Source organism: Moschus berezovskii, chromosome 25 (assembly GCF_049115385.1).
Source record: "Moschus berezovskii isolate FMDL1 chromosome 25, NW_MosBer_1.0, whole genome shotgun sequence".
Classification (NCBI taxonomy): Eukaryota; Metazoa; Chordata; class Mammalia; order Artiodactyla; family Moschidae; genus Moschus; species Moschus berezovskii.
In genome coordinates this window covers 19,695,476-19,717,733 of record NC_142484.1, presented here as the reverse complement: position 1 = coordinate 19,717,733, position 22,258 = coordinate 19,695,476, and positions in this window count along the sequence as shown.

The following is a 22,258-nucleotide window of genomic DNA, read 5'->3' as shown; positions in this document are numbered from 1 at the left end:
CCTCCCTGTTGCCCCATGTCCCCGCGGAGGGACACTGCTGTCCATGATGGCTCTGCCACACCCACAGCAGTGAGGGCCCTGGGAAGCCAGGGTACCTGGTTACCTTACAGCCCCTCCTTCTGGGGGACGCCTCAGCTTTTCTTTGCTTCTTTTGCATGACTTTCAGCTCTCTTTCCTTGGCTCTATCACTCTACACCTATCTCTTCTCCAAAAGTCCAGGAAATGAGAGCTCTGGGAAGCAGAGACAACACCATCCCACACACACGGAATGTCAGGATCAGAAGCTCGAATCCTCGGACTTTCCCTTGTGGTTCAGGGGTTAAGACTCCATGCTTCTGGACTCCTACTCTGTTGGTGGGAATGTAAACTGATACAGCCATTGCAGAAAAGAGTGTGGAGATTGCTTTAAAAACTAAAAAGTAGAGTTACTGTATGAACTGCAATTCCACTTTTGGGCATATATCCAGGGAAAAACATGGTCCGAAAGGGTATATACACAATACACCTCAGTGTTCATTGCAGCACTGTTTACAGTAGCCAAGACATGGAAGCAACCGAAATGTCCATCGACAGAGAATAAAGAAGATGTAGTGTACACACACACACATACACTCATTCACAATGGAATATTACTCAGTCATTTATAAGGATGAAATAATGTCACCTGCAACAACACGGATGGACCTAGAGATTGTCACACTGAGTGAATTAAGTCAGACAGTGAAGTATCATATGACATCACTGACATGCAGAATCTAAAAGAAATGATACCGATGAATTCAGTTCAGTTCAGTCGCTCAGTCGTGTCCGACTCTCCGCGACCCCATGAATCACAGCGCGCCAGGCCTCCCTGTCCATCACCAACTCCCGGAGTTCACTCAAACTCATGTCCATCAAATCAGTGATGCCATCCAGCCATCTCATTCTCTGTTGTCCCCTTCTCCTCCCGCCCCCAACCTTTCCCAGCATCAGAGTCTTTTCCAGTGAGTCAACTCGTCGCATGAGGTGGCCAAAGTATTGCAGTTTCAGCTTTAGCATCAGTCCTTCCGATGAACACCCAGGATTGATCTCCTTTAGAATGGACTGGTTGGATCTCCTTGCAGTCCAAGGGACTCTCAAGAGTCTTCTCCAACACCGCAGTTCAAAAGCATCAATTCTTCGGCGATCAGCTTTCTTCACAGTCCAACTCTCACATCCATACATGACCACGGGAAAAACCATAGCCTTGACTAAACAGACCTTTGTTGGCAAAGTAATGTCTCTGCTTTTTAATATACTATCAAGGTTGGTCATAACTTTCCTTCCAAGGAGTAAGTGTCTTTTAATTTCATGGCTGCAATCAGCATCCGCAGTGATTTTGGAGCCCAAAAAAATAAAGTCTGACACTGTTTCCACTGTTTTTCCATCTATTTCCCATGAAGTGATGGGACCAGATGCCATGATCTTTGTTTTCTGAATGTTGAGCTTCACGCCAACCTTTTCACTCTCCTCTTTCACTTTCATCAAGAGGCTTTTGAGTTCCTCTTCACTTTCTGCCATAAGGGTAGTGTCACCTGCATATCTGAGGTTATTGATATTTCTCCCAGCAATCTTGATTCCAGCTTGTGCTTCTTCCAGCCCAGCGTTCCTCATGATGTACTCTGCATATAAGTTAAATAAGCAAGGTGACAATATACAGCCTCGACGTACTCCTTTTCCTATTTGGAACCAGTCTGTTGTTCCATGTACAGTTCTGACTGTTGCTTCCTGACCTGCATACAGGTTTCTCAAGAGGCAGGTCAGGTGGTCTGGTATTCCCATCTCTTTCCGAATTTTCCAGTTTATTGTGATCCACACAGTCAAAGGCTTTGGCATAGTCAATGAAGCAGAAATAGATGTTTTTCTGGAACTCTCTTGCTTTCTCCATGATCCAACGGATGTTGGCAATTTGATCTCTGGTGCCTCTGCCTTTTCTAAAACCTGCTTGAACATCTGGGAGTTCACGGTTCACATATTGCTGAAGCCTAGCCTGGAGAATTTTGAGCATGACTTTACTAGCGTGTGAGATGAGTGCAATTGTGAGGTAGTTTGAGCATTCTTTGGCATTCCCTTTCTTTGGGATTGGAATGAAGACTGACCTTTTCCAGTCCTGTGGCCGCTGCTGACTTTTCCAAATTTGCTGGCATATTGAGTGCAGCACTTTCACAGCATCATCTTTCAAGAATTGAAATAGCTCAACTGGAATTCCATCACCTCCACTAGCTTTGTTCATAGTGATGCTTTCTAAGGCCCACTTGACTTCACATTCCAAGATGTCTGGCTCTAGGTCAGTGATCACATTATTGTGACTATCCTGGTCGTGAAGATCTTTTTTGTACAGTTCTTCTGTGTATTCTTGCCACCTCTTCTTAATATCTTCTGCTTCTGTTAGGTCCATACCATTTCTGTCCTTTATCGAGCCCATCTTTGCATGAAATGTTCCCTTGGTATCTCTAATTTTCTTGAAGAGATCTCTTGTCTTTCCTATTCTGTTGTTTTCCTCTATTTCTTTGCACTGATCGCTGAGGAAGGCTTTCTTATCTCTCCTTGCTATTCTTTGGAACTCTGCATTCAGATGCTTATATCTTTCCTTTTCTCCTTTGCTTTTCGCTTCTCTCCTTTTCACAGCTATTTGTAAGGCCTCCTCAGACAGCCATTTCACTCTTTTGCATTTCTTTTCCATGGGGATGGTCTTGGTCCCTGCCTCCTGTACAATGTCACGAACCTCCGTCCAGAGTTCATCAGGCACTCTATCTATCAGATCTAGTCCCTTAAATCTATTTCTCACTTCCACTGTATAATCATAAAGGATTTGATTTAGGTCATATCTGAATGGTCTAGTGGTTTTCCCTACTTTCTTCAATTTAAGTCTGAATTTGGCAATACGGAGTTCATGATCTGAGCCACAGTCAGCTCCTGGTCTTGTTTTCGCTAACTGTATACAGCTTCTCCATCTTTGGCTGCAAAGAATATAATCAATCTGATTTCTGTGTTGACCATCTGGTGATGTCCATGTGTAGAGTCTTCTCTTGTGTTGTTGGAAGAGGGTCTTTGCTATGACCAGTGCGTTCTCTTGACAAAACTCTATTAGCCTTTGCCCTGCTTCATTCCGTGCTCCAAGGCCAAGTTTGCCTGTTACTCCAGGTGTTTCTTGACTTCCTACTTTTGCATTCCAGTCCCCGATAATGAAAAGGACATCTTTTTTGGGTGTTAGTTCTAAAAGGTCTAGTAGGTCTTCATAGAACCGTTCAACGTCGGCTTCTTCAGCATTACTGGTTGGGGCATAGGCCTGGATTACTGTAATATTGAATGGTTTGCCTTGGAAACGAACAGAAATCATTCTGTTGTTTTTAAGATTGCATCCAAGTACTGCATTATGAACTTGTTTACAAAACAGAAAGAAACTCACAGATTTAAAGAACACAGTTCTGGTTGTTGGGGTAAAGGATGAAAGGAAGGGACAGTTAGGGAGTTTGGGATCGACACGGACACACTGCTATATTTTAAGTGGATCACCAACAAGGACCTACTGTAGAGCAGGGGGAACTCTGCTCAGTGTCATGTGCAGCCTGGATGGGAGGGCAGTTTGGGGGAGAATGGATACGTGGATATTTATGGCTGAGTCCCTTCGCTGTCCACCTGAAACTATTGCAACATTGTTCTGTGGCCGTACTCCAATACAAAAAATAAGAAGTTTGAAAAAAAAAGAAAAAGACTTTGTGCTTGCAATGCAGGGAACATCAGTTCAACCCCTGGTCAGGGAACCAGGACCCTGCATGCTACACAGCACGGCCAAAACATAAAAGTTTTTTAAAAAAGAAAAAAAAAAAAAAAGAGCTGCTTCATTAATTTTTTTTTTTTTTTAATTTAAGCCTATGTTTAAAAGAAAAAGCCCACATCCTTCTAACCAGTGTCTCCCAGAACCTAAGCCCCTCCTTCCCAGGGGCCTTCCGCAGGCAGGGAGCCAGTCTGTCAAAGAGCCCAGAGCTTGCCTGAGCCCTTCCCTAGCCCAAGGCCAAGCTCCTGCACTTCCCGTGCTCCCATCCCTTCTGGGACATCCTTAGCCAAGGATGCCAGGAGGAGTTGAGGGAGGGCTGTCTCCACCTACAGCATGCAGGGAAGCACAAGCAGTTATTTCCTGGGAGAAGAAAAATAGAAAGGCCCAGAGACAGGCTGAGGAAAGACCGAGGCAAAAATGACAGAGAGACCCGAGCTGGGGAGACAGACAGAGAGACAGAAAAGCACCACGAGGCCCAAATCGACACCACATGGCCGCTCTGCCGGACCCCAGGGCCCGCAGACAAGGTTTCGTGCTGAGTCAGTTGCCATGGTGATAAACATGCAGGAAATATCCAAGATAACTAGAATAGTGGCAATAACATGTGTTTTGGATAAAACCTCCTCCTCACCCCACTCCCTCCAAGATATTCATTGCATTTCTTGAGATAAACTTGGCTTTTGCACAATCACCTTTCCTGAGAGGCCTGGGGTGGGGATGCAAAGGTCACTGGGTGAAAGGAACGGCTGCCTTAGGGAACTGGATGGATGGGAACTGACTTCTGCTCTGGAAAAAAGGATACGTTCTGTGCCTCTCACCTCCCTTCTGCCTCCAGGTCTAGATTTGGGTTGGGTTATCTTGCTCCAGAACAGAAAGACTCAGAAGAGTCTAAATTACCATTCGAGGTCACATAGTGAATCTAAATCTGGAGGGTAGGTACTGGGGGTTCTTTACAAGTCCCGAAACATCCAACAGAAATCAGTTTCCATGGTGAGGCCACAGCAAAAATGAAGGCACATGAGGCAGCGCTGGAGTCAGGCACCCTGGGAATCCTGGCACCTTCACTGGGGTGACTCCTGCCCTCACTTCTGAAAGAGAGGCAAAATATGCAGGCAAAGAAGTGGAGAAGCAGGGACTTCCTTGGTGGCCCGTTGATTGAGAATCTGCCTTCCAACTCAGGGTACACGGCTTCTATCTTTGGTTGGGGCACTAAGATGCCGCATGCTCTGGAGCAGCTAAGTCCAAGCACCACCACAAGAGTAGCCTACCTGCCTGCCACAACTGGAGAAAGCTCACATGCCACAATGAAGACCCAGCCAAAAAATAAAAAAAGTGGAGAAGCATGGGATCTTCGGGGCAGGTGACCCAGAGAGAGAAAAGGACAAGCTTTGCCCTGGCAGACACCCAGGAAAGAGAGTGGGAAGGCCTCCCGGGGATCTTCGAGGGCCGCGGCCATTACCAAAGGCCCAGCTGGAGGACAGTCAAGTCAGCCCCTTCATCCCACTGACGAGCAGGAGGGTGCCGATCCCGCCCCCATCTCGGGGCAGCCAGCAGAAAGGATCCAGGGAAAGAACCCAAGATTTCAAGTCAGGCCCTGCCTTTGCCTGATGCTTGCTCAGTCCCAGGCGGGCCCTACAGCTGCCCTGAGCGTTCTGGCCTCTGATGGGTGGAGCAGAGTTTCAGTTATCTCGCAGGGGCAGGGTCGGCAGGAACAGGGACTGTGGGAGCACTTGGCCCAGAGGAAAACCCTGTGTCCAAGTTGTTCAACGTCATGACTCAGGGGAGAGGAGTGGATGAGCTGGGGGAGAAAAGGTTCATGTGAGGAGACTTTCTGGCTTCTCTAATGACACTACACCCAGATTTTCCGATCTAAACAACCAGCTTCAGTTGTGATTGCCCATCCTGAAAAATCTCAGGGAAATGATCCATGATAGAAATGGGTTTGGGAATGGTCCACCTGGACACAGGGTTCCTTGTTTGGTTTAAAGCATTCCCTTTGGGAATACCAGAACCACGTTGTGCCTGGGGGGTGAGGGTGAGGGGCAGACACCAAGGGAATTGTACCTTCTGACCCTGGTCAGTGACCTGAGTCATGCCAGCCCCTCCTGCATTGACGTCTGCACTGAGTCAGGCCTGGAAGTGGCCCTTAAATGACCCTCCAGGCTCAAATGGCACCGGCTCCCTTGGGAATGTAGAGACCAAGACCAGATTTTCTTCCTTTTGGCTCTTGGCAGCCCACTCACATCCCAATTTCAACGCTTTGGTTCCATACCGGAAGGGAAGTGGAGGCAGAGACAAGTAGGAGAAAGCAAGAAATAGCTCGACCCTTGGGACCTCATTCTGGGCTTCCCTGGTGGCTCAGATGGTAATCTGCCTGCAATACAGGAGACCTGGGTTCAATCACTGGGTTAGGAAGATTCCCCTGGAGAAGTGAATGGCAACCCACTCCAGTATTCTTGCCTGGAGAATCCCATGGGCAGAGGAGCCTGGAAGGCTACAGTCCATGGAGTCACAGAGTTGGACACGAATGAGCGACCAACACTTTCCCTTTTCTTGAGACCTTGCTCACCAGTGACAGCCAAGCAAGAGGAGGGATTGTCTTCTGGGAAAGAATCTTGTTTCCCAGATCTGAGACTAGGAGTCCTAGAAGTGGAAGCCTTGCAGCCCCTCCCAGGTGACCCGTCAGTTGAACAAGCAGGGAGAAAGGCAGGCCAAGGCTGGCCTGGACCCCCACCCAGCCTCCAGTTCCAGGAGGGGCTGGCAGGAGGTCTGCGGGGTGGGGGGAACCCCACCTCCCCCACTGGCTGCCTTCTCAGTATCTGGTCTCACTCTCTCAGCTTTTCCACACTGATTCTCTTTGGCCTGGGGGTGATTTTCCCAGCTCTTCATCTGTTTCTATGTGGTACCAGCAAGAGAGGCAGCCTCACTGGCAGAGGGCTGACTCTGTGTGTGAGTTTGTGTATGTGGTGTGCATGTGTATGTGTGTGAGTTTGGGTGGTGACTGACTCTGTGTGTGTGTTTGTGTGTGAGTTTGTGTGGTGGGGTGATGGGTACGAGGAAGGAGAAGGAATTACTAGCCCTGGGCTTCCCTGGTGGCTCAGTGGTAGGGAATCCACCCGCCAATGCAGGAGACCTGGGTTTGATCCTTGGTCCGGGAAGATCTCACACGCTGCACAGCAACAAAGCCCTTGCACCACAATCTCAGGGCCCACTCTCTAGAGCCTGGGAGCTGCAACTGCTGAAGCCCACGTGGCCTACAGCCTGTGCTCCACAACAAGAGAAGCCACCGCGATGAGAAGTCTACCCCCCCAACAACTAGAGAAAGCCCGAGCCACAGTGAAGACCCAGCACAGCCAAAAATAAATAAATACAATTAGCAGCCCAGCTTAGCAATCCTGGCCTCCTCTTCAAACATTGTCAGGAAAGCCCCCAGGCTATCGGAGCTAGAGAAACCTGGAGCGGGCACCATACCCACCTGCCCTCTTTTCTTCACAATTCCTCTGGGTTTTTGAGATGAACTGGGGTAAGCCATAGATTGCACAAGAGCCTTAACCTGAAGAGGAAGAACTCGGTCTCCCTTTCTTACCCGACAGGCTCAGCTGGGATCACAGCCCCAGCACCTATAAGCAGAGCACTGAGATAAAAAGCCCGCCTGGAACACCCTGGGGTATGGCGTCCGTGGTCCCGGGCAGGGGCGGAGCGCAGGCACTCACTCCTCTCTGTTTGCCAAGGAGGTTTCTCCCGGAGGATTAGCAGGGCCTTCCTGCCACCCCTCCTGGCTGGTGTAGGAGCCAGAACACCAGCCCTGGCTGCCAGCCAGCCCGTGTTTGGGGGGCCGTGCTCCTTTAGAGACTTGCAGACACACTGCTGGGGCCTTGGGGCAGTGCAGAGGGAGGGAGATGCCTCTGGGGAGTCCCTGGGGCCACCCAGCTGGGAAGAACCAACTCTGAACTCCAGCCAACTCTGGCTTCTGGGGGAACAGGCCTGCTTGGCCTGTAGCCGACGGCAGACGGGGTCTTGGGAGGGTTTCTTGTTGGTTTGTCCCCTTTCTTTGTCTCTCTCCTGAAGTTAGAGAGCCTGTGGCCAATATATAACCTGGAAGACGGACGAGGGGGTGAGAAGGCTGTGGGCCTCACACAGATGCATTGCCTGGTGCAGAGGTTGGTCTAAGCTCAGGGTAGGGGTGCAGGGGTGCTCTTGGGCGAGGAGGGAGTGGGGTGAGACCAGAGCAGCGGCTTGGTGCTCACAGGTCCCAGAGGATGGGAAGCAGCTGGTGTGTGTCTCCAAGACCTGGAAGAAATGACACAGGGCTGCAAGGAAACTCTGAAATCACTCATTCTACAGACAAGAAACCAGGTGAGTCCCAGGGTGGGAAGAGACCTGCCCAAGGTCAGTGGAGCCTAGCTTAGAATCAGTTCCGTCATCACACTCCCTCCCCTCCTGGTTCTCTCCACCTTTTCTCAGGACCCTGCCGCCAGGAGACCCCCACCCCCACCCCCACCCCCAGCAAGAAGGAAAGATCCGAGTTCGTGCTCAGCTGCGTCGGACTCTTTGCAACCCCAAGGGCTGTAGTCCATCAGGCTCCACTGTCTGAGATTCTACAGGCAGGAACACTGGAGTGGGTTGCCATTTCCTCCTCCAGGGGATCTTTCCGATCCAGGGATTGAACCTGCGTTGGCAGGCAGATTCTTTACCAGTGTGCCACCTGGGAAGCCCTGATGGAAGATGCGGGATTAGCAGTTCTATCCTGCTTGGACGGAGGATCCCGACTAACTGGTAAGAAAGGCACGCCTGAGCCAGTGGCCCTGAAGGGGGCGCTCTCAAACCAGCAGCACCCAGGACTGGGACCCTTCAGAGCAGCCCCCAGGACCGGCTCCAGTTATTCAGAGCCTGCACTTGTCTCTCGCCTTGTCCTTCCCTGCACTCTGCTAAGTAAACAAACACCGCACTCAGGCAGCTCTCTGCTGGCAAACACCCCCGACTTAGCAACAGCTCCTAGAATAAATAAACACGGTGCACGCTTACGCACGCCTGTGCTCCCTGCCGTCCGCAGAGCCCCCGCGGGGCCCCGGCCCTGACAGGCTACCTTCAGCCTTGTGGCTGACACTGCCACCTTCCACCAGGATGCTGGAACATCAGGGGCCCCAGGACTTGGAGACCCAGCCCCAAAGCTCCATAGAGGCTCGCTCTGGCCCTGGCCCCAGCCTCTTCTAAGAACTGCGTGAGGTCAGCCCTGAGGATGGCCGCAATATGAGGGCACCTTTGGGATGATCTGGAAACTCCTTCAACTAATGGGAGCCCTGGAAGAGAAGACAGATTCCCCAAGATCTTAAGAATGGGGCTTCCCTAGCAGTCCAGTATTTAAGATGCAAGGAGTTTCCAATGCAGGGGGTGAGGGTTTGAACCCTGGTCTGGGAACTAAGATCCCACATATTGCCCAGCCAAAAAAAAAAAAAGCTAAATAAATAAAAGTAGACTGCCTAGCACAGAAAAAGTACATAGTAAGTATAAAGTAAAAAAAAAAAAGAATGGGTCTTCAGGAGGCAGGATCAGAACTCTATTTACCTCCCCCAAAAGACCCCTTCCCCTGCTGATCTTCTGGGTCATTTTCACTCGAAGTGGCCCTCTGCAGTCAGGACAGTTTAAAGCAGACAAGCACCATCCAGACAGCCGAATCTCAACAGATGACCATTATTAGATAGTAACGTCCCTGCCTCGTTCTGGAATGACGTCCTCCTGGGTGGCCCGGAAGAAGAGTCCTCATGGCGTCATACTGGCCATACCCTGGGGCACCCCAGGGGTTACCCTGTCTTCTCCTTAGGAAGGGCGGCATCCTGCAACAACCAGCATACAGCTGAGCACCAGGCACATCACCATTAGTAAGTTGGTTGGGAAGGTTCGTTACCTAGAGCTTGAGTTCCAGCTGGGTAACAGCAGAGGCGAAGTCACCTTAGGCCAACGGCACTCGAGATGGACACCAGGAAGTTGTGTTTAATGCACAAGAAAATCAGGGGACTTCCCTGGCAGTCCAGTGGTTGAGACTTCTCCCAGGGCAGGGGGTGTGGGTTCCATCCCTGGTCAGGGAGCTAGGATCCCACATGCCTCTCGGCCAAAAAACCAAAACATAGAACAGAAGCAATATTGTTACAAATTCAGGAAAGACTTTTATTTATTTTTTGTTGTTGTTGTTGTCAGGTACTTTTATTTTTATTTTTTCAAAAACAATTTTAGGAAAGGAAAGACTTTTAAAGTGATCCACATTTTAAAAAACGAAAGAAAATCTTAAAAAAAAAAATCCACATGAGAAAATCAAGACTCCTGAAGGGTGTGGGGTAGTGGGTAGTGGGTGGTGTTAAGCCTGTGTGGAAGCCCAGAGCCCAAGTCAGGGCAAGGGGCAGTGGACAGAGCCCAGGGCCATAGGCGCTAACACCAGGCAGATCTGGTTTCAGGTCCTGGCCTTTCTGTTATTAGCTTCAGGACAGTGTGCAAGTTACCAGACTCCTGTCTCTAAAATTCTCATCTTAGGTGGTTGTTTTAAAGATGATTCGAATGCCTTATATGAGGTCTCCAGCACCCCTTCTGCCGCGGTCCACAGTGATGGACGAAGATGGCTTGGTTTTCAGTCCCAACTCTATTCCCCCTTATTGTATGGAAAAAAAAAAAAAATGAACCAAATTGGAACAAGATGAAATGTGGGAAAGTGCATTATAGCAAAATGACCTACAAAATGAGGCGTTAGCTTTTAAAACAGTTTCCCTGTTGAGATCAGTCAGTGTGTTTCTGAAGTGTGTTGCTGAATCCAAGTTCTCTTCATGACTGACTGCATACTGTAATATAATTTCTGTAGTCAGATACTAGTGATCATTAAGGGCAATCTAAGCTGGATTTAAAGTATGAATCCTGTTGTCAGGAGCATGTTCCTGGTACTTTGATTGTAGCTTTGCCATAGTGACAAGCAGACAGCAGTGGAGGGAGGAAAAGCACAGAGTGGGCCTGTGGCTGAGTCAGCTGTGACTCTCCAATTGCAGGCATGTGGGACCACCGGGTGGAGGCCTCTGTCCTGGCGTTTCCCTGATCAGTACTCATAGGCCCTTCCAAGGCCTCATTCTCTGTCTCCACCTGCTCTCTGATCCCTGAGCTGCTGTCAGCGTGAGGAAACAACAAGGTCCTAACTCAGGACAAGAAGACCCAGAGCAAAGCAAGGAGGCCCTGGACTGTGTGGCAGGCGTGCTAAGGGTGCTGTGTCTATGCAGGAAGTGCTCGGATCAGAGCTGGGGGTGTGGCCCGGCCTGGGGCACACACCAGGTCAGAAGCCCCAACACAGACCTACCGGCTAGACCAGCCTGGGAAGCGAGCATCCTTGAGTGTTGATGGCTTTACATCTGCAGGTGTCAGGAAGCAGAACTCGTTGTTTTTTTGTCTGTTTGGTTTTTTATTATTTTTTAATTTAAAAAATCAAATTGAGGTATAATTGACAAGACATTAGTCTATTTTTATTTTTTGAACATAGGAAAAAACATTTTATTTGTGAAATTCTAACATCTAGCTCTTGGGAAAAACAAAACTGATATATAATAAACTTAATAGTAAATAGAAAAAATCAGAATAAAACACCCCAAACAGAAGTGAGGACAGGAATTACGAATTATGTGTATTTTCACTTTTCTTTTCCAGTGAGCAGAACTCTTTAAAAAAAAAAGTTTATATAGTTTTTGAAGATTATTTTCCGTTTACATTATTACAAAATATTGGCTATATTCCCTGTGCTGTACAATACAGCCTTGAGCCCATCTTGAACCAATAGTTGTACCCCCTTCTCCCCCACCCCTAAATTGCCCCCCACACACTGGTCACCACTAGTTTCTTCTCTGTACTTGTGAGTCCGCTTCTTTTTTGTCACATTCACTAGTTTGTCTTATCTTTTGGGTTCCACATATAAGTGATATCATACAGTGTTTGCCTTTCTCTGAGTTATTTCACTCAGTATAATGCCCTCCAAGTCCACCCATAAAGCTGTAAGTAGCAAAATTTTGTTCTTTTTTATGGCTGAGTAGTATTCCAGTGTGTGTGTGTGTGTGTGTGTGTGTAAAACATAGGAAGTATAACTTTTAGCCAGGAAACCAGGCAACAGATCTAGAGGAGTTTGGGCAAGGTTGTGGGACTCTAGCAGCAAGAACGGATTTTGAGTTGGGAGAAAAGCCTGGCTGAACTGAGAATGCGGAAATCTCATTCACCAAGTGCCAGCCTCAAGGCCCAAGGTAACAGGTAGAGGCGCGTTAACTGCAAGTACTGTTGGGCTGAGCAGGGTGGACAGTGTGGAAGGCAGCTCCTGGGAGCTACACCAGAAGCCCTGCGCTGAGTGTTTAACCACAGAAGGGCTGCAAACAGCAACATACATGCACCTTCGGTGGAAGCGTGGTTCACACTGCCTCTGAGGCACTTACTAGCTTGGGAAAGCTGTGGCTCTCCTCTAAGCCTCAATTTTCTCATCTGTAAAATAGGGATTGAGACTTCCCTGGCAGTCCAGGGATTAGACTCAGTACTTTCACTGCCGTGGCCCCGGGGTTCAATCCTTCCGGGAACTAAGATCCTGCAAGCCATGTGACACAACCAGGAAAATAAAATACAACAAAATAAAGCAAAATAAAATAGGAAAAGGACATCTACCTCATGGGGTGACTGTAATTGTGTGAACCAAATCACATAATGAATTAGAGGGCTTAGCACTCCTTCTGACCTTAATAAAAGTGCTTAATAAAAGCTATGCATAATTACCAATTAAACAGTTATCAAGTACCTACTTTAAGGTCAGACCCTGCACTTCATATAAAAGGTACAAAGATGAAAAGATCTGGATACTGCCCTCCTCTCGAGAGGCTTAGACGTAGAGGTGGACAAAGGCCCCAGGTTCACATTGGCACTAACAGTGAGGTCCTGATTCACGTGGGGGCAGGGGTGAAGTGCAGCAGAGGGAGATGAGGGAAAGAGCATTCCAGCTGCCTTGAGAAATCAAGGAAAGCTCCCAGGAAGAGGCAGCACGTTAGTTGCACCTGGAAAGATGAATAGGAGTTTTCCGGGCAGACAAGCCAAGAAATAGGAGCATAGACAGAGGAAGGAGCGAGCCCAAAGATGCAGAGCCACAGGAAACCCTCCGGATTCTGGGAGGTAGAACACTGAACTTCAATGTTACGGCGTAAAGGGGTAGGAAGAAGAAATGAGGCTGGGCGGAAAAAAACCAGATCCCACAGGACTTTTTGTGCTGAAGGGTTGAGATGCAATCCCAGGGGTGATGAGAAGCCACTGGAGAAGTTTAAGTGAAGAGCTGAAGGACAGCAGAACAATATCACTCTTACTGCCCCGTGTGGTTCGGATGGAGCGCCGCCAAGACCGGCCAAGGTGAAGCCGGCTCGCAGCCTGTAGCGATAGCTATCAAGAAGCGAGCGCTCCATGAGCATGAAGTCACTTAAATGAAATACACAAAACTGACAAATCTACAGGGACAGAAAATAGACTGGTGCTTGCCTAGAGCTGTTGGGGGATGTTGGAGAGAAGTAGGGAATGATTTCTAATAGCTATGGGGTTTCTTTTTAGAGTAATGAAAGTGCTCTAAATTTGACTGTGAGAATGGATACAAATATCTGTGAGTATATTAAAAATCATTGTTTTTTATACACTTTCAATGGGTGAATTGTAACTCAATAAAGTTGTTATTTATTTTTTTAAGGTTAGAAAAATGGTAAATCATGAGGATCCTTCAAGTTGTACTTAAAAAAAAATGTTTTTCCCTTTGGCCATGCCCTCCAGCATGTGGGATCTTAGTTTTCCAACCAGGGGTCAAACCTATACCCCCTGCATTGGAAGCACCGAGTCTTAACTACTGGACCTCCAGGGAAGGCCCGTTCATGTTGTACTTTTATAACCACACCCGCCTTCTTCCCACCCGCCTCTCCTTCCTCATTTCTACTCAGTGGCAATCGCTAGTCTGCCCTCTATTTGTAAAATTTTGTTATTTAAAAAATATCACATACATTGAATTATACATAATGACTTTTGGGGATTGACTTTTTTCACTCAACACAATTTCTTGGAGATTCATCCAAGTTGTTGCATGTAGCAATAATTTCTTTCTTTCTATTAATTACCATTGGTATGGATGTACCATAATTTGTTTAACCGTTCACCTATTGAAAGACATCTGAGATGGTTCCAGTTTGGGGCTGTTAGAAATAAAGCTTCTATGAACATTCATGTGTTAAGAAAAGAAGATGAAGTCACTGCTGGACTAAGACAGGAGATGGGGTCAGTGGGCTAGAGCAGAGGGGAGGGGTGCTGAAGGGGTGGCATTGCCAGGCTGAGTTGGGGATGAGGTGGTAGCCCTGGGGAAATGTCGATATCCTCCTCCAAGATGGGGGTCTGCACAAGGTTGAGAAAATTCAAGGGGAGTGAGAGTTCTGCTCAGGAGTCCTGCTTTATCTCAGAGAACTACAGGTGGAGTTTGGAAGAGAAACCTTGGCTGGAAGTACAGATACAGGGTCATAGGCATGAAGGTGCAGCTTTGCCAGAAAAGGGGAGTGGGTAGAGTGAGAAGCGAAGGTGTGCAACCCCCCACCAACATGTATGGATCTATGGAAGGAGGGGGAGTAGTAGAAAGAGACTCAGGAAACAGCAGTACCCCCAGAAACCAAAGGAGCAAACAGGTCAAGATTGAAAGGCCACTGGTAACAAAAGAAAAAATGATGAAAGTCATTCAGTTGTGTCCAACTCTTTGGGACCCATAGACTATAGCCCACCAGGCTCCACTGTCCATGGAACTCTCCAGGTAAGAATACTGGAGTGGATAGCCATTCCCTTCTCTGGGAGACCTTCCCAACCTAGGGATTGAACCTGAGTCCCCTGCACGGCAAGCAGATTGTTTACCATCTAAGCCACTAGGGAAGCCCATGGCATTGAGTAACCACTGACTGGTTAAGTAAAAAAAAAAAAGACTGAGGAGTGCCTGCTGGTGGTGACTTGGGGTAGTGCACCTCAGAGTTGACGGGATGCCAGCACCCTGGGTTGAAGGAGTGTGAGATGAAGGATATGATGACAGGTCTCTTCTTTTGAGAAGCTTGAGCAAAAGGGAGGATGTGAGGGGTCATAGATGGAGAGAATCTGCAGCTACAAGCAAAGTTTAATTTTCATGTTTTAATATGGGAAGGACTTGAAGATGTATATATGCTAAAGAGAGGTGGAATTTGAAGATTCAGGGGGAAAAAGGAGGAAATGAAATGGAGGAGGAGATGGGATACCAGCTGCACATTCCTTGTGCCTGAAACACTCCTTCTCCCAGGTCACGTTCCCCAGGAAATGGACTCTGAGATTTTCTCATAGAAGAATGACCAGGGGTGGATCTTGGGGACCACACCTGCCGAGCGAGGGAGCCAAGGAAGCAGGCCTGGCAGAGAGAAGGTGAAGGTGATGCTGCTGGCAGAGAAGAGGGCTCTGGAGCTGGGCTGACCCTTCAGAAGTGGCTCAGGAGGAGGAGGGGTGCAGAGGCAGGCAGGTTTGCAGAGGGTGACTGGCGATGGAAGAAACAGTCTTAATGGACTCTCCCCTTTTCTCTGCAAAGCAGAAAATTGTTGAGAAAGAGGGTCTGGGGTCTTGAGAAGACCCCAAGATGGGCTGAGGTCTGGAAAGGCCATGGAGACTGACCTGCTGAGGTCTCCATGTACTCTCTGGGGTGCACCAGAGATCAGATGTCATAAATCTGTGATGACACAATCTCCCAGGCTGGGGGGATTTCTGTAGTAGGGCTTAGCACTCCAGAAGTACAAGCAGAAGGTACATTCATTAATTGAGGTAGGTTTCTGGGTTTTAGGTGCTCTCCCTGCCCTGACATACCTCCTGTCCCCAGGTAGACCTAGGGGAGGAACCTGCAGGTCATGCCTCTTCTTGAAACTTGCTTCTGTCTCTCTGCATACCTGTTTATTTTGTTTTGGCCGACTCACCAATCTAAGAGTTGAAAAAAAGGCAGAATACATATCAAACCATTCCCAGAGTCAAAAATTGGGATAGCTTATAGTTCTGTGAATCAGTTGCATGTGGGTTACATTTCCTTCTAATGGTATGCTTGGTTAAAAAACACTAGTCAGGGATTTGGGGGTGATGGGTGCTATCTGGGACACTCGTTTAATTATGAAGTCCTTGAATATTGAACAGTGTTTGAACATCTCATTCAAGACTACATAAATTCCCTTATCTGCACACCACTGGAAACTGCTACAGGGCAAGACACCTCGGTAATAGCCCAACCAACCCAAACATCCCATGGATTCAGCCTGATGTGAAAGTGGCCCCATATGGTTGGCTACCCTCACCCAGCCTTCAGTTTTAGTGGGGTGACCTTGAGGCCACATGACAAATACCTACATGGACTCAAGAAAGTTGAACTCAAGTAGGTTCAAATTACCTTAGAGTTAATATGCCCACCAAAAAAGGATCCCCAGGTTAGGTAAGTGCTTTTCTGGAATCAGTGAATTTGAGGTGAGCATGGAGAAAAGGAAATGAATGTTCTGTCAGGGACAAAACAATCAAGAGATTCAAGACCTCAGTCTGGCTCTGTGATCTTAAGGAGGTCACCTGGGTTGCTGTCCCTTCGGGGTTTTGGTGCCTCCCCTGAAGAATTATAGGTTTGAATTAGATGTGCTGCAAGGTGATCAAACCAGTCAATCCTAAAGGAAATCATTCCTGAATATTCATTGGAAGGGTTGATGCTGAAGCTGAAACTCCAACATTTTGGCCACCTGATATGAAGAACTGACTCACTGGAAAAGACCCTGATGCTGAGAAAGATTGAAGGCAGGAGGAGAAGGGGACGACAGAGGATGAGATGGTTGGATGGTATCACCGACTCGATGGACATGAGTTTGAGCAAGCTCTGGGAGTTGGTGATGGACAGGGAAGTCTGGTGTGCTGCAATTCATGGGGTCACAGAGGATTGTACATGACTGAGCAACTGAACTGAACTGAACTGAAGGGCCCTTTCCCTTCTTACTTAACCAGTTCTCTACCCTTTATGCCTCAATTTAAACTCATCCTTTTCTGCCTCTCCCATGAGTCTTTCTTCTTCCCCAAAGGCATGAGGGCATCTTATGAGCTGCACTGTCTTGGTCTTGTCTTCCTGTCTCTTGCTGAAACTTCAATCAGCTCTCTAAGATACCATCCATCCCTGCATTCATTCATCCTTTCAGTCAGCGAAACTGCATTGACTCCAGTCTCCCTCCACCACTCTAGCTGGAGCTGGGTGATTAGACACATGGAAACCTCCTGGGGAAGAAAGCAGTAAGTCCTCCTGGGGCATCAGATTCAGGTGAGATAATGTTCAATGAGATCAGGTTAGGTTAGGGGTGGGCCCACTTGGACCCCCAAACTTCCTCCTACTCAGCCATGTAAGGGAGAAATCTCTTTTTCCAGCCCACGTGTCCTCTGCTCTCACCGTGATTAAAAGGAAGAAACGTCCCTCTTCTTGACCCCATAGTGAGGAGGGAGAGGGGAAAGACTTAGACGAAAGCAACAAGGCCTTGCGTCAGGTGGCGTAGCTGGCAGCTCTCCATGGCTTGATCTCCAGGCCACGTTCCCTCAAAGGAATGATGGTGGGAGGGAAGTCAGCAAGGGATCCTTGCAATGGAATGAGAGAGTTTGGGGATGGAGGGGTGCCACAACAGCTGTCCTACAGATGGGGAAGAGCATTTGAACTTTGAGTTTGTATTTCTAGAAAAGCTCCACACTCCCCACACCCCCAACCGCCCCCCCTCCTTCTCGCCTCTTTCTCTTGCTGTATTATGGGGCTTTTGTGAGGTTTAGAAAAATAAACAGATTCTAACCATAACTGTCTGAAAGTGCTAAATTACCGAGGAAGACATAACAGATTAACTGTGCAAATGAGGCCTGGGTGGGAGGTGGCCGGCACACTGGGGAGCTGAGAATCCCCCAGGAGAGCAGTGCTTTCCTGCCCTCCACCCTCCTCCGGGGAGAGCTGACCTTGGCCGCCGCAGCTTCTCTGGTGCTACTGAAGACTAGGTCCAACTGTCTATGGAGATGAGCTTTACGGAGGGGGCTCATCTACCCTACAAGTAGCCACACCTCCAGGTTTGAAGAGATCCGGCTAATGACATCTCGTCCATTCTCGCCTTTCAAGGAAGATGGCCCCTCACTCATTTAAGTTGGAGGTGAAACTTTTTTCTGTTGTCTTATTTTTAATTATTTATTTTTGACGGCGCTGGATCTTCTCTGCTGCGCGCAGGCTTTCTCTAGTTGCGGTGAAGCAGGGGCTACCTTTCTGGGGGTGTGTGGGCTTCTCATTGTGGTGGCTTCTCTTGTTGTGAGCAAGGGCTTTTGCCCAGCAGCCTGTGGAATCTTCCCAGTCCAGGGATCAAACCCACGTCCCCTGCTTTGGCAAGTGGATTCTTAACTACTATACCAGAGAAGTCTTTCTTTTCTGTTTTAAGAGGTGACTTTCATTATCTTCCCCTGGAAACTGTTGGGGTGGGGAGGCTAATGATGTAAAACTCTTGCTGTGCTAAGAGTTGAAAGGCATCCTAGAATACTGTTCCAACCCTTCACTTTACAACAATAGTAAACAGGCTTGTGGAGAGGAAGCCACTTGCCTAAGGTCCCTCTGCTGGTGAGTGACAGAGCTGGGACTGGGAGCCCAGGTCTCCACAGCCCCAGGAAACATGCATTTTCTGCCATGGCTACCTTCAAAGAAAGTGAAAGTGAAGTCGCTCAGTCGTGTCCGACTCTTTGCAACCCCGTGGACTGTAGCCCACCAGGCTCATCCATCCATGGGATTCTCCAGGCAAGAGTACTGGAGTGGGTTGCCATTTCCTTCTCCAGGGAATCTTCCCGACCCAGGGATCAAACCCCGGTCTCCCGCATTGCAGGCAGACGCTTTAACCTCTGAGCCACCAGGGAAGCCCAGATACCTTCAAGCCTCCCGCCTAATTCCCACCCAAGTCATCTTTCCTTTAAAAAGTCTGTCACTTCTGTAGTTTTCCCTGAGCTCTGCTCCGTGAATTCACGTACTTTTGGCCAGTCTGCCAATATAACTTCTTTGGTTTTGAGCCACAAGATGGTTCTAGTCCAAGTCAGCCTGCACTTAAAGAGCCCCTTAAAGAGCACAGTGTTAAACACCAGAAATGTGAAGATGAATAAGCAGAGTCACCGTCCTTAAGGGCTTCTCTGGTGCCTCAGTGGTAAAGAATTTGCCTGCCAGTGCAGAGATGCGGGTTTGATCCCTGGGTCAGGAAGATCCCCTGGAGAAGTCATGGCAACCTACTCCAGGATTCGGCCTGGGAAATCCCATGGACAGAGGAGCCTGACAGCCAACAGTCCATGGGGCAGCAAAAAGTTGGACATGACTTAGTGACTACACCACCACCACCAACACTGTCCTTAAAGATTCACACGTGGCTAGCAAGGGAGCTTCTGGAGTTCTTTCATCAAATCACCCGAACCCCTCCTGTTAAATATTTTCTCCCTCTAAATCTTTAGGATGTGTGCAGGGCAGCTTAGGAAGTAGAGGTTACCTGGTTAAGTTGCCATCTGTAAGGTACTGTTCTGGGTCTGGGGCAGAGAACCCCCATTTCCCCATGCTCCAGGGTGAGAAAGAAAGGCTTCCAGCTTACTAATAGATCTAGAGTCAGATAACCTGGATTTGAGTCACAGTGCTACTATTTACTGGCTATAAGACCGTAAGCAAATTATCTAACTTTTTTGAACCAAAGCTCATGAAACCTCCCTTGTAAGACTGTTGTGCAAATCAAATCAAGTAACTTCCCCAGCCCCTTGCCTGGCACACTGGGACCTCACTAATGCTACTTGCCTGGTCTTTCTCTTGAGCTCTAGCCTTACGTGGCTTTGTGCCATCCCCATCGTGATGCCTTCTGAAGTTGCAAGGCTTGTTTGTTGAGAAGCTCACTGTTGATTCCCTTCTGGGCCTGAGAAGGGGTGGATGTCCACCTTCTTCCTCCCAAGTGTGACTTTTGACCTCAAGTCTGCCGGACTTGGACCCTCAGCCCCTCACTCAACGCAGTATCCCTTCTTGTCATCTGTGTGCCCTCCAGCATTGCCAAGGAATGGGCCACCCTGATCTAAGCCTCAATTCTGTTTTGAAGAAGTAAAAATGAAGAGAAGGCAAATGGGAGATGCTTTCTGCAAAAGAGAAAACCCTCTTCCGCTTGATGCATCGTGAAAGACACATAGGATTTAAAGTCAGAAGACACAGGGACTCTTCTGGCGGTCCAATGGTTAAGACTCCATGCTTCCAGTGCTGGGTCATGGGTTTGATCCCTGGTCAGGGAACTAAGATCTCACATGCCGTGTGGCATGGACCCCCAAAAGTAATAATAATAATAAATAATACAGTCAGAAGACATATGTTAGATACCCAATTCTTCACTAATTGTCTGGGTGACTCTAGTCACACTAAGCTTGGGTTTCCTTATCTGTAAGAATACAAAGCTATTTTATTTAGTTGTCGTGAGGATTAAATTTGAAAAGACATATGAAGGATCATAACAAAAAGAAAAGTACCACATCAATATTACTATTCTGCTTCCCTTCCTGTTCCCCTAACACATCTCAAGGACAGGCCTGGGCCAACTCTAGGGGAAGGCAGTTTTCTCCTTGCAGAGTCTCTGAGTCCAGCCTCACCCTCTGCAATCTGAAAAAGCAGCGTCTTCTTCTCTGCTTAGCTGGGGGAGGCAAGGGTGGGTCCCGGAGTGGGGATCTCAGAGCTGTCTCCTCCATCTGTCTACTGGGGAGTGCTCTTGGCAAGGAGCAGCCCTCCAAATGCCGGAGGTGAAATCCATCATGAGGCCCCGGACTGAGATAAGATAGAGGAACGTAAATCAAGGCTCCCTGAGATAAGCAGGCAGCCTGGGGCCTAAAAAATGCAGCTCTCCTGCCAGCTGCCCACTTCTACAAAGCTGCAAAGCAAAGAGCTATACTAGGCGGGGAGGAAATCCACACCCTGGGATCTTCTTAGAAAAGAAGGAGGGACCCCAACCTTCTCTCCCCATCACCAAGTTCCAGCCAGAAAGGAGGAACAGGAGTATTTACTGAGCCCCTTACAGCAAAAAAACAAAAAAGAAACAAACACTCACCCTGCCCCCCCTAAAACTGTGAAACCTACGCATCAGATTCTACCGGCAAAATTCTGGGGGTAAGTCAGGCAGCCTACGTTCAAATCCTGACACCCACTGTGTAATCTTGAACCTTTGAACCATCTCCCTCATCTCTGTGAGCGTCGATTTCCAACAGAAAGGATACTAACGCTAATTTACAGAACCGTTTTGAAGACTAAATATGATCATTTTTGTAGAGCGTTTGTAAAATGTCATAGGAAGCGCTTCATCAACGGTAGTTATACCTATGCATCATGTAGTTATATATAAGACTGGTAGTGATCGGGGAAACCAACAGTCACTAACTGTTCGTCCAGGTTGTATGGAATTTCTCTAATTCTCTAAATGATATTCCCAAGAAACAGATCTGGCTGAGTGTTACTGAGGAGTGGACCTTCCCTTTGCCACCCTTCCCCAGGCTGTGACAGGAGTGTCATCACGATATGGAAAGAGCTGCTTCTCCCCCACCCCTTCCCCCTTATCGCGTATGCATATGTGTGACGGAAACCCTGTTAACAGACACCTAGAGAGAAAACCTGTTAACAGACACCTAGAGAGCGCTCTCGGAATGGAACTCGTTTGTAAGTCCAGCCTCTAGCAAACTTAATCTAAGTACCCGATTAACACAATCAGCTACACAGTACTGTACTGTACTAGGTTTATAATATTTTTTCCCCACAAATAATATATAATGAACAAACATACACACACAAAGAAAACATTTTTAATCTTCCAGTCCACTACCTTGAAAAGTGCAGCAGTGCATACAACAGCTGGCAGAGGGGGTCTGGCCCCGAGTGAATGGGCAGGAAGTGTTCCTGAGGGAGAAGGGAGATGGGATGGGAGAGGGTAGAGCTGAAGGATCGTCAGCAACAGGAGACGGAGGAGGAGACGCAATGTCCCTAGAGCCTGACGTTGATGGAACACATGTTCATGTCTTTGAAAGTTTGCAACTTGGAGGTTTCTCCATAGGGAACTTAATCTAAGTACCCGATTAACACAATCGGGCGTCCCCGCGGGCAGACTCATTTCTGCCTTGGAACTCATTTCTCTCCTTAGCTGCCCTCCTAGCCACATAGTCAGTTTCCCACCTTCATTATCAGTCAAAGCAAAATCACTTACTTTGTGCCTGGCTTGGGAGGATGGTGGGGGAAGTTGGTCCCTGATCTAAAGATACCAATCTGATTTGAGAGGGAACCGACAAACTTGAGATATTTCCAGGAGTTAGAAAACCAGGACTCAGTCCTGTAGAAGCTCATGACAGAATTGAAATGGGTTCATGGGGAATTGGAGGAGG